Genomic DNA, 12,938 nt, shown 5'->3' on the forward strand with positions numbered 1-12,938 from the left:
TGAGGTTTACAGGTCATTTCCAAGCAGACAGTCAGCTGGCAATTGTGGAGAGACCACTACCAGTTTCAGGCCAGTTACCTCCCCCCAACCTCATGTCACCTAGCCATAGGGCGTTGGGTGGTAATGCTGTCAGCATTGGTGACTGGGTAAGTTATCCCAATCAAGTATTGCCCTGGGGAAACCAGCATTTCCTTCACCATAGTGATACGGGCACCTGTATCCCTCAGGGCTTCTACTCTAGTTCCATTAATAGAGGGGTATTGCAAATACTTTTTACAGTTGGGTGGCCAACCAGCTACAGTGGCAAACTCCATTTCCCCCAGGGAGACTAGACTAGCTTGAGTGTATTCCCAGATTTGCTCTGGGCACTCCTCTGATCCCATCTGTAGATTCATTGTCCCTGGAGTAGCTGTATTGGGTGCCTTAGGGGCTTTATTGTAGGGGCAGTTCTTGTCTACATTTAAATGTCCCAACTTTTTACAGTTGTTACAGTATGGCTTGTTAGGATCAAAGTTCTTCCCCCTATAGGGTTGAGGCACATAGGGAGTAGTTTGGGACCCACCCACATGTACAGGTTGTTGGGGCCCTTTGGAAGACTCAGACTTTTTATCTTGGGGATTCTCACCACCTTTCCCCTGGGGAGGTTTTGTAACCACCTTCTTTTGGTCACCCCAGTGGCTGTCCTTGTCACCCTAGTCTTGACCAAATGGTCTGCCTTCTTTCCCAATTCTTGGGGAGAAATTAGACCTAGGCCTACTAAATGCTGAGGCAACTTTTCATTTGTGCAATTACTCAAAATGTGTTCCTTCATAAACAAATTATAAAGTCCAGTAAAATCATGCACATTGTGTCAAGTTAACCAACCATCCAGTGTCATTACTGAGTAGTCTACAAAATCTATCCAGGATTGGGTCTGAGTTTTGTGAGCCCCCCCTGAACCTACCAGAGAACCGTTCCCACAGGAGTGCCCCCCGTAGAGGTGTGTTCACTCTTCTCGTATCACAAGCCCTTTCAAAGGCTGTGAACCACTTGGTGATATCATCACCTTCCTCAAATTTAGGAACAATCCCTTTGGGGATTTTAGGATCATACGATTCTTCTCTATCCTTTTTATTGGTATTCCTGCCACCAGAGATAGGGGCTAAGCCCATTTCTTTCCTTTCTTTTTTCAGAGCCAGGAGTCTGGACTCTAGATCTAATCTCTTGGCCAACTCGGCTAACAAGTTGTCCTCTTCACTGGGACTAGTTCCAATGTTTTCTCTGGGCCCTGGCCCACCTGTGTAGGTCCTAGGGTCCCAGAGGGCGATTCTTGGAGTGAAGGGTACAGGGCCCTCCCTCTCCCTAGAGATGATGGGGGGGGGAGTCTCCTCCTCCTCTAGCACCTCTTCTTCCTCTGACCGGTCATCATCCTGTTCAGAGGGGTGGCCTTTGAGCATACTCAGCCAAGAGCTCATTGAGCCCTGCTTTGGTTGGATGCAGGCCCACTGGTATATTTTTCAATTTGCATAAGGACCTTACTTCTCTGAAATTTAAGTGTAAGTAAGGTGTGAGGTCGAGCTCCTCCACCAGGTCCTGGGCAATATTATCCCTAATAGTTGGGGGTGGTTGAGACATTCTAACCTGATAGTTCTAACCCTCTACCCTGACTATAGTGACTTTTATTTTTCTAAAAATCTAATGGGACTTAAACAAGGCCCTACCAGTCTTGTAGTATTTTAGAAAAAACAATTTCAGAATTCTAAAGGCAATTTATGAGTTCTGTTGTGTGATCAGATGGTAACCAAGTAGTCCAACAAATGCAAGTTTGTATCCCACCGCTGATCCACCAATGTGAGAAAGTGGTTCTATATATACTGGACCAGAATGAGGTACAGTGTGTATAGAGTCCACAAACCCCAGAGGTATAACAGAGGTTATAGTCAGGACTGACCTTACTCTCAAAAGTGGCAGCTTGGTCGATCAGTAAGGCAGTACCAGAGGACAGTGTAAAGCATTTGTTATACACCCTCAGTCAGCAAAGGATTTCACACACTCAAGGACTGACCTCCAGGCCAATTGTTTTTATATCAAAAGATATAGATGTTTTATATTTTGAACCAACAGGTATCAAAATATACTTTTCTCAATATGAGTACTCTCATGTAATTACTTTGCAAGGAAGCAATGAAGTTTGTGAACACAATAGATACAGGGGTTTCAGTAGGCAACACAATTCTAAACACACTTTAGCATTGAGCTCAATGGATTGTCATCATATAAGTACAGTTGATTATAATACAGATTACTTTAGTAGTTCCAGGACTAGATCCTAGATTCAGTCCTGGGGTCTAAGCTGAAACCAGATTATCAAAAACCTTTTATTTAGTGTAGTGAATTTTCATGAATGTATATCTGTTGTAAAAGTTCACACTTAGAAACTTTTCAATGAAAATCTGGGAATGTTATCCAATGGGAGAAAATTCAGGTTGCAGGTAAAATACGATTGCGTTACTTTTGTAATCCAGTACTGTGCTCCTAGGGCCAGCACTGGGGCCTTAACTCAAAACAGGCAGGTAATTGCGTTTCAGTATTTCGTATGATTTTTAAAGAATATTTTAAGTTTTCAAAAGTAGACAGAAGAAATTTCATAGAAAAGCAGACAATGGGTTCCTATGGATAAAAAACAGATTACTAGTAAACCTGGTAAGGATTACTTTTGCGGTTCAGTACTAGGCTACTAGGTACAGTACTAGCTTCTCCACTGATCACAGGTGAGTACTTTGGAAATCGGAATTCGGGTGATTTTATATGAATATTTTTAGTTTCCAAAACTTCACAGTTCGAAGATTTTTCGAGTCAAACCAGTCAATGTTATCCAACGGCAGGTAAGTGAGTTATCGGTTTCCAGGTGAGTACTTGGCTGGTGAAGTTAGGGTTGTGGGCATAGATTCAGGGGTCCCCCAGGGTCAGGTAAGTACAATTGGTTCACCCCCAGCGGCTCAGGGCGGACGGGTGCAGAGGTAGTTAGGCCCAATGTTATCCAATGAGGGGAAAGGGGGCCTCCGGTTGGTGGCTGCTGGCTATCAGGCCACGCCGGCTGTGGGAGCTGGGCTCCTGGTCACTTGCTCAGGGCAAATGGGGAAGTAGGATAGGGTATAGGTTGAACTGCCAGGGGCACTCAGGCGGCTGGGTGCCGGGTGCTTTTGAGCCGTCGTGCGCTTAATGTTATTCAATGAGGAACTTGAAAAGGGAACAAAGGCTGCAGGCTCGGGACGAAGGATCTCCTGGAGCGACCAACACTTCGAAGGGTAAGTTGGGATCGTGGAGGATAGGTAGGCACCCAGGAGTTGGGCACAGGGGGCCGTGGGGTGCCGGGTGCAGGGGTGTCTTTTGAGGTTGGGAAATCTAACCCCCTGCCGGTTGTGGTCGGAGGGGTCCTCTATCCAGAGGCTGCAGGCGTCGCCGGGGTCATCGAGGAGGGTCTTTGGGCACTGGACTTTGGGTCCCAGTCACCGGGGGGACCTCCTTGTGGTCCTGGATCACTCGGGCACGGGTCGGGCTCGGCGGGTCAAGTCAAGTCAAGTCATAACATTTATATAGCGCACTACATACCCGGAGGGTTTCAAGGCGCTTAGGAAGTGGGTTGGTCCGGAGCTTCCTGGCTGGCACTGAAGGACTGGGTTTTCTTAAGACCCAGCGGTGCCAGGGGACAACACCTGAAACCTTCGTGGGTAACCTGTTCCGGCGTACAAATGACAGAGACACGGGACACTTCCTTCGGCGTCAAAGATTCGATGTTTATTACTGCAGGGAACACAGAAGTCACGAGAAGTACATAGCATGTAGGTTCGCGGAGCCTGCTTCAAATTGCTACTGTGGGTCGCTCCTTTTATACACATTTCTCTCATAGGTTAACATGATACACAAAGGTTTACAACTTGGTTCCCATCATAAACCACAAGGAGGTTGCTTTCATACGTTCAAGGCCCGGAACATAAGTACGGAAACATTTGGTGGCTCCCAACTGTAAAAACCCATCTTCCCACCATTAGTACATTCCATTCGGCAGTAAACAGATCGAAGAAGGAACAGAAACAGGTGCAAAGGAAGGCAGAAACAGTGGGGAGATCGGAAAGGGTGTAAAAGGGTGGTATCGGGAAACACGAGTTGCAAGCATCAAAGGGACGCGCCTAATGAGATGCACGGCTGAGACAATAGACCGGCACGGCAAGATGAGCCTCGAGCGGGGCCATCTGCCTTACAGTATCATCCCCCTCATCATAAAGACACTTTCAAAGGAAACGTGTCTTCCGCAAAAGTCTTGGGAATCCCAGGGTCGCGAAGCGGACAGCGTCCGTTCGCTGGCTACTTGAGGGCAAGAGACAAAATGGATGCCGTATCTAAGATGGAACCCGTGGGTACAGATATAGAAACCCACGAAACAGACGAACGGTTTAGGTTAGCACAGCGAAACTGCGTACACCCACTAAACTCGTCATTTGCGGTTCATAGATACCAGACTCGACCATATTCGTACGAGTCAAAAACACCACTTACGATCGTCACGGAACCTCAGACTCTCCTTTTGCCCTCATGTAGGCAAGCACTAGTCAGAATCATATTCTATATTCATCAGACCATCTAGATGTTGCTGTAGCATAATTCTATCCATCTGAGCTCCCTTGGTAACAGGCGGCTGTCTTATACACGTCGTAGCACAGAGGCCACATAAGGCAGGACCACACTGCACACAAAGGCAACACGTGAACAGAAACGGTACGACAACCCCGATGATCATCAGAATCTTCCAACCCCAAGTCGACATTAGGCCCCAAAACCACCCAAGTAGCGTCCAATCCCCTACGTCCACGTGTATGGACTCAGAGATCTTATGCAACTTTGAGATGGCTTGAAAGACAGTCGGAGCGTTATCTGGAATGAAAATACAGCAGCTCGAATGGATCACCTTACATACTCCACCTCGATCTGCTAAAACAACGTCTAAAGCCATACGGTTTTGTAACATCATAAGCCTATCCGCCTGAAGTTCTGCGGTGATATTACCAAGGGCACTGGCAGTGATATTAGCTGTCAATTCCACTACTCGGGTCAACTGTCTCAGGTTCCTACTATTGACCATAGGCCCCAAAACGAAAAGAAACCCTTGAAAAAGTCTCCTGCCTCTTGACCGGCAGTGTCCTCTTCGCTAATCACGCCCCTCACAATTCTAGTCTTGTGATAATCTGCATCAACAGTAAACGTCGGAGGCAACAGATTTGCGATGTAACATGAGCCCACAAAGTCAGAGGGCAACCACGTATACGCACGATCATGACAGACGAAGTATGTACCCTTGGCAGCCAGAAACACAGGGGAAGAGAGCATCGGTAGGATATAAGTCTCGGAGCAAGCGCTCTCTCCAAGACGAGCTCTCGATCTTCGGCCACGACCTAGTAGACAGAAATTACCAAGGTGGGGTACGATCCATATCGGAGGCGAGCTTCTGAGCTGTCTTTCACCCACAAGCGCACTGTACTCAACCTCACTTAGATCCCTATAAGCTCGCACCTCTTCGTCCGGGATGAGCGACGGTTCGTAGATATCCCTATCTAAGTCCGCAATCGCTATGGCCAAAGGCTTGTGATACGGACCAGGACCAAAGTGGGGAGGACGTGGCTCTCGTTTGGGGTAGGAATCTAGTGTGCTTCGAAACATAGTTTGGAATGCTCGAGCTGAACCCTGGGAACTATAAGGAAGGACCAGATATGGAATTCCCTTATCCGTGGTATGTGGCATTAACCCACACACCCAACAATTAGTAGTATTTACCACTAACTGATGCTGATGAAGGAGTTGAATGAAGGAATTATTTCTGAATTTTGCGCGTCTAGCCTGCTCGTGTTGAGGTAAGATGTGAAAGGAATGAGGAGAAACAGTGGAGGTAGTTTTAGGTTCAGGAGAAGGGGTAGGTGAGGCAGAAGGCAAAAACGTCAGTATCAGGTAATACACCCCACCCACCAATAATGAAGAAACAGTTAAAAACAGTAGGAACACCTGAAACATAAAGCATTTGGTACAGGTAATTTGTTGCAGTCTGAATCTTTGCGCCTGAGCTTTTTCCAAGTCCACAAGTTTAGAAAATGCCATCCTCTAAAACCGTCCGCAACGTTTCTTGACGCACTTCGTTCTCTGTAGCAGTAGTCAATCCCTAGGAGTTCCCAGGAACCGACGGCCTTTGACCTAGTGTCAAGACCTACTAACCAGAAGGAAGTACACTCGCGGCCCTACGGTACACCTGGATGCAAGGTATCTTTATTCACAAATATGCACAAAAGTCTTTCAGCTGTGGAAGCAAAAACACAGATGTGGAAAAAAATCAATATTTACAAAATCATAGTTATACGAGTGTTTTAGGCTGATCGTGTCAATGGGGTAACGTAAATGTCGAGGAATAAGAGCAAATTTTATTAGTCCTTGGTGTTAGATCGCAAAAAGTATCGGCTCTTTCCAGGACGTGTCTGTTCGTCAAACAATGGATCCGATGAGGGAACAGAGTTCTGCTGATCAGTCAAATTTTCAGATCTTGAGCTTTGGGGTGACAAATGTTCAACAATGTCGTTCTGCTGCACTGAGGATTCTCCGACAGGTTCGGCGTCGCTAAAAGGTACGAAGGTCTGCAATTTCTCCATTTCAGATGAAGCAATGCCTTTCCTCACCCACGAGTCCGCCGGTAAAGGTATAGATACCTTTTTGGTGTGGGTGGCATGCACCCAGTTCTTCCGGCCTTCCAAACGGACAGCAGTTCTCGTGGCAAGGAGGACCTGGAAGGGTCCAGTAAAACGAGGCTCGAGGTTTCTTTTTCTTCCGAAATTCCTCGTCACCACCCAGTCTCCGGGCTGGAGCTGGTGGCCTGGACCCTCCGTCTGCGTCGGCAGTGCTTCAAAGACCTCAAAGATCGATGGCGTCACCAGGAAGGCCCGTCAATCGTCTCGCTGTACCAAGGTCTACGCCAGTCGCCAAAACAGGTCTACAGTCAGGGCAGCAGTCCGTCGCAGCCGTCAGGAGGCGGGAATCTTCGCGGGAAAAGTCGTCGGGCCACTTGTTTCGACAACAGGATCGATGAAGCGGGGTGCACCTTCCCTCGGAGATTTCACACGAAGTTCCTCACGATCGTCGGGCTTGGACCGGTACCACTGATGCAGCCCCACGTTGGGCGCCAACTGAAGGACTGGGTTTTCTTAAGACCCAGCGGTGCCAGGGGACAACACCTGAAACCTTTGAGGGTAACCTGTTCCGGTGACAAATGACAGAGACACGGGACACTTCCTTCGGCGTCAAAGATTCGAGGTTTATTACTGCAGGGAACACAGAAGTCACGAGAAGTACATAGCATGTAGGTTCGCTGAGCCTGCTTCAAATTGCTACTGTGGGTCGCTCCTTTTATACACATTTCTCTCATAGGTTAACATGATACACAAAGGTTTACAACTTGGTTCCCATCATAAACCACAAGGAGGTTGCTTTCATACGTTCAAGGCCCGGAACATAAGTACGGAAACATTTGGTGGCTCCCAACTGTAAAAAACCCATCTTCCCACCATTAGTACATTCCATTCGGCAGTAAACAGATCGAAGAAGGAACAGAAACAGGTGCAAAGGAAGGCAGAAACAGTGGGGAGATCGGAAAGGGTGTAAAAGGGTGGTATCGGGAAACACGAGTTGCAAGCATCAAAGGGACGCGCCTAATGAGATGCACGGCTGAGACAATAGACCGGCACGGCAAGATGAGCCTCGAGCGGGGCCATCTGCCTTACAGTATCATCCCCCTCATCATAAAGACACTTTCAAAGGAAACGTGTCTTCCGCAAAAGTCTTGGGAATCCCAGGGTCGCGAAGCGGACAGCGTCCGTTCGCTGGCTACTTGAGGGCAAGAGACAAAATGGATGCCGTATCTAAGATGGAACCCGTGGGTACAGATATAGAAACCCACGAAACAGACGAACGGTTTAGGTTAGCACAGCGAAACTGCGTACACCCACTAAACTCGTTATTTGCAGTTCATAGATACCAGACTCGACCATATTCGTACGAGTCAAAAACACCACTTACGATCGTCACGGAACCTCAGCACCAGGGGTGTTGTTGCAGCAGAGCCTCTGCTGATGGGAGTCCCAGGCTTTAAGAGGGTCAGGGCAGGCAGGTCCTCTGGGTGTCCCAAGGTTGCTGTCCGCAGGAGTCGCCGAGAGTAGCTGTGATTGGGCAGGACCCCCCATCTACAAGATGTCCGGGGCCCAGGGCCGTGCTTCACCTCGTCTCCCCCACCTGAGGGGTGTGGTTGGCACAGACTGGCACCCCCCCTTCCTGACTTGGTTTTTCCCACCAGTCTTCCCACCAGAGTGGGGGTCAGGACTGGTGGGGGACAGTTGCTGGGTACAGCAAATGGTCTGGAGAAGCTCACAGAGGCGGCATGCCTTTGAAACTTCCCCCTGTCCATCCTGGGGGAGGGGACCTAGCACCTCACCCAGTATGTGCATTGTTGCAGGCCCAGGAGAGTGTGGGCTCTCCACCCAGGAGTCCAGCAACATGTCTGCTGTGTGGCAGCCTCTGCAGCCACTCAGCCCAGACATGGACTGTAGGTTAGGTTTCCAAAGGGTATCTTATCTCTAAGATGCCCTCTGGTGCATTTTACATTACACCCCCACACTGGCATCAGTGTGTGTGTATAATGTGCTGAGAAGTTTGATACCCAACTTGTCAGTCTTCAGTGTAGCCATTATGGTGTTGTGGAGTTCGTAATGCCAACCTCCCAGCACCATATACTCTTAATGGCATCACTGCACTTACAATGCCCAGGAATGGCCCTGGGTACTGTAGGGGCACAGGGCTCATGCACCTGTGCCCACACCTCTGGCATAGGGCACCCAGCTAGAGGGGTGACTGAAGTATGCCAGGGCAGTGGGCTCTGTGGGCATGGCACACAGGGATGTGTGCCAAGTCGACTTTTTGTTTAGTCCTGCACCTAGACACTCAGCCTACAAAGGCAGTTGTGGGTGTCAGGGTAAAGGGACCCTGAGGGTGGCACAATAAATGCTACAGCCCTCAGGAGTCTTCTCTGGTCACCATGCCCTGGGTACCTAGGGTGTCATTTACTAGGGGTTGACAGGTAGCCAGAGATGCAAATTGGGTTTTAGTTTCAACTCAGTTTTAGGGAAGGAACACAGGCACTGGGTACCTGGTTGGCAGGAACCCAGGGCACACTCAGTCAAAGCACATCAACAGTTCAGAAAAAAGTGGGGGCATACCAATGCAAGAAAGATGGCACTTTCTCACACATCCCCAAAACCCGGATATGTCACGATCCGTCCGATTAATGAGTACCAAAGACTACGCACCCCTTGAACACTGATTACCAACAAGGGCCACCATCCAGGTCTGCCAATGTTCCCCCTGATGAAGAAAACAGTCAACAACATGGGAACTGTATGAATCCAGAGGCCACATGCACCCCTGGTACTACCTCCATGCTGAAGAAAGCTAGAATGAGAGATTACAGTACCTGGACAATAGTACTGATTGTACTGACTACGTTAGCTGTTCTGTTCAGTGTAGTGTTCTGGATTATTGAAGAAACAGCTCCAGCCCATCACACTGTCCTGCCTCACACCCCACAACCATCTGAAGTTCCTGAACATTTGTATGTTCCGTGGCCTGATTCCCACTTCAACAGACATTCTGAATTCAGTAATAATACTTTCATCCAAATGCTGCACCAGTTTAATCAAGTTGCGGGTGCAACTGACTGTTATGTTTGTGGACTTCTACCTCATGCAACTCAACATACTGTACAGTTCCTAGTGTTCCCTGCCTCGTCTGCTTATACTTGCACTCTGATGTACAACCTGACAAACGTCTTTCCCTCACGTGGCGACGCTGGCAACCTTACCACATTCCAGTCCTTTCTTTGGACATTCTATGCCCACAACAATACCATCCGTAATGCCTCTGACTCAGTACTAATGCGTACCGTCATGTCCACCCCTATGCGAGGTACGTGGGGTTACACTTTCGTTACCATTCGAGCTAAAACAGTTGCCATTTCTGTCACGCCACGCCCTGGTACATTATGTCTGCAAGGCCGAGGAAGAACACCAGTAGGAGTCAGTCTATGCAATACAACAATGACTTATGACAATTTCACCCCATATCTCCGCCTTCCTACAGGATTGCATTTTGTGTGTGGAAACAAAGCTTACACATGGTTACCTCCCGACTGGAGTGGTACATGCTACATTGCTTTCCTCTTACCACCCGCTTTCAACAGAGACAATATGTACCACCGTCAAAGAAGACAATTGTCAGATGTAGACCAGACAGACACCACAGGTCAACAGTACTATGATGCTTTGAAAGAACTGTTGCTGTACTGGGCTCCTATGTCCAACAGCCTCCAAATCAGAAGACTAACCAGAGTCCTTAAAGCAACAATTATTGTGACTGCAGGAGTACTGACCAACCACTCTGCCGTACTTGATGCCACCCGCATGGTTGCCCTCCAAAATCGTATGGTACTAAACGTCATCTTAGCGGATAGAGGAGGAGCCTGCCGCATCATTGGCGCAAGCTGTTGTGTTTATATTCCTGATTCGTCACCGTCAGTATATGATGCTATCTCCAAGCTTCACAGAATTGCCTCCGAAATCCATCAAGAAACTGAAACTCCCTGGTCTTGGAGCTCTGGATTCTGGCAACTACTCGTCTCCTGGGGTTGGAAAAGGATAACAATCTTACTGATTCCGCTAGCTCTCTTGTTCTTCTGCTGTCTGTGCATCCACTGTGGCCCGCACTCTGTTCTATCTGTGCTATCGGATGTACACCACCTACCACACCGCCTCAATGGACCAAAGATAATAAAATACTGTATCAACAAGATGTAGGCAAGCTTATGCGGATCGATATTGACTGAGGTGTTGCCCATGGCAAAAGGAGGGACTGTGAAACCTGATTCTGCTAAATTGCCATGTGCTCCACCATCTTTGTGACTACAGCGTCCAGTTCAACTCTGTCCCACTGACCACGTACAGGTCGACCTGCACTCGAGCTGACCTTTTCCCCGCACCCATGCTAAAATGTTTCAGGAATGTTGAGATGGCAGATGACCTCGCCCGGGGGGTTCCATTCCTGTTCAAACTACATGGCAAGAGTCAGGTGATGTGCCTAAGGCTTAGACTGCCACATTCCAGCATCAAGCTCCTTGACAAAAAGGGCAGGTGATCCGTATCTCCATCCCGCAAGCTATATGAACTTTCCGCGTTCCTTCTCTGCGAAGGGAGTGTCCACGTCCTATAAAGGATGCTGCATGCTCCTTGCAATTCGAACAGTCTCCCATTACCTAACTTTAGTGGGTCACGGACACTTTTCCATCTCTAGAGATTCCTGTGTAAGATTAATAAACTTGTGTTTCTTCACTCCCAGTGGTAGGGGTCTCCCATTTTTGAACGTACTTGGAGGAAGCTGTGGACTTGGGTGTGTCCTGCACCGCTGGGTGGTCTGCTTCTAAGACCCCCCGGTTCTACACCACTCTTGACTCCCTTCCTGCATTTCACATGTGTGTCTTATTATTTTAGATAGTACATTCCTGCACTAAATTGTGTGGTAAAAACCACCTTAAAATGACCTTCCAACAAATTCTGTGGCCGCAATTGTTTTCTCATAATTATTGATATGTCGCATTTAACATATAACCCTTTTATCTGTTGCATAATCAGCCGATTCTAGAAACAAATTGTTACTAGCTCAAATGGATCAAAAGTTACTAAAAGAGTGGCAAATTGTGTTCATGCGTAGTGGAAGGGCCTTCAATGGTCATCTTTCCATTGCTTATTTATGTATTTAGTTGTTAAGCTGGAACTAATGAGGGGAAATCTTTGCTCAAACAGTATAACCAATTTACCATGTATTAAAATGAAAAATTAATGAAGTAATACTACAAAATATGTGCCACATTATGCCGCAAAAATTGCAGTATAATTTACTCAACTCTGCTGCATAATTCCAGGGGATGCTCTGATTGCCACATCGGATTATTGCCTTTATTTTGCCCAAAAGACTGCTGCTTCATCGCCGTGCCGCCAAGGGACCCTGAGGCGTACCTACAACTGAGCCCAACTAATCACTACCCCCACTCTTGTGGACCGCAGACTGCAGGGGCACTACAACGCCCAGAAGGCAGTGCGGCCGCGCGAGAACTGCCGCTAGAAGACCAGCGCCACCGGTGAGCCCCCACGGTGCGGGACGCTCTGATTGCCACATCGGATTACTGCCTTTATTTTGCTCTAAAGACTGCTGCTTCATCGCCGTGCCGCCTAGGGACCCTGAGGCGTACCTACAACTGAGCCCAACTAATCACTACCTCCACTCTCGCGGACCGCGGACTGCAGGGGCACTACAACCCCCAGAAGGCAGTGCGGCCGCGCAAGAACTGCCGCGAGAAGACCAGCGCCACTGCATAAGGCACCGGTGAGCCCCTGAGGCGCGGGACATGCGCAGGCTCGCCCAGGCAAAGCCCGGGCCAAGGGCAGGCCCGTCCTTGTCTGTCATCGGCCGGAGGAGGCCGGGCTGGGCCAGGACTCTTGGTTTTGGATTTTCGCCAGGACTAACTGCAAAATGACTGCTACATGGTAATTTACATCATTAACAGCCCTGCTAATTTTGCCCACTGACGAACAATTACTTTGGTTTGATAAACTTGCTGGACCTTGTATGTCGTTGGATAGGAGGCTGAGGGGGCTTACTAATTAACACACTGCCAAGTACCAAGACTTTTTAGAATCAAACTGTAGATCTTTCAGGAACATCAGTTTTGCGCAAATACTTTGTCCAATTATTTGTATTGTATAAAGTTCCTATTGTTAATTGAAGCAACGTTGTTACTAAGGAGTAAAGGAGGGGTAAACTTCTTT

The 12,938-nt window shown here is 48.2% G+C and overlaps 1 pseudogene; it reads left to right on the forward strand.

The window, feature by feature from the left end:
- The first annotated feature begins 10,007 nt into the window (after nt 1–10,007).
- On the forward strand, nt 10,008–10,942 carry LOC147661169 (syncytin-B-like; annotated as a pseudogene).
- The last annotated feature ends 1,996 nt before the right edge of the window (nt 10,943–12,938 follow it).

This window comes from Lissotriton vulgaris, unplaced genomic scaffold (assembly GCF_964263255.1).
Source record: "Lissotriton vulgaris unplaced genomic scaffold, aLisVul1.2 SCAFFOLD_4954, whole genome shotgun sequence".
In the NCBI taxonomy this organism is placed as follows: Eukaryota; Metazoa; Chordata; class Amphibia; order Caudata; family Salamandridae; genus Lissotriton; species Lissotriton vulgaris.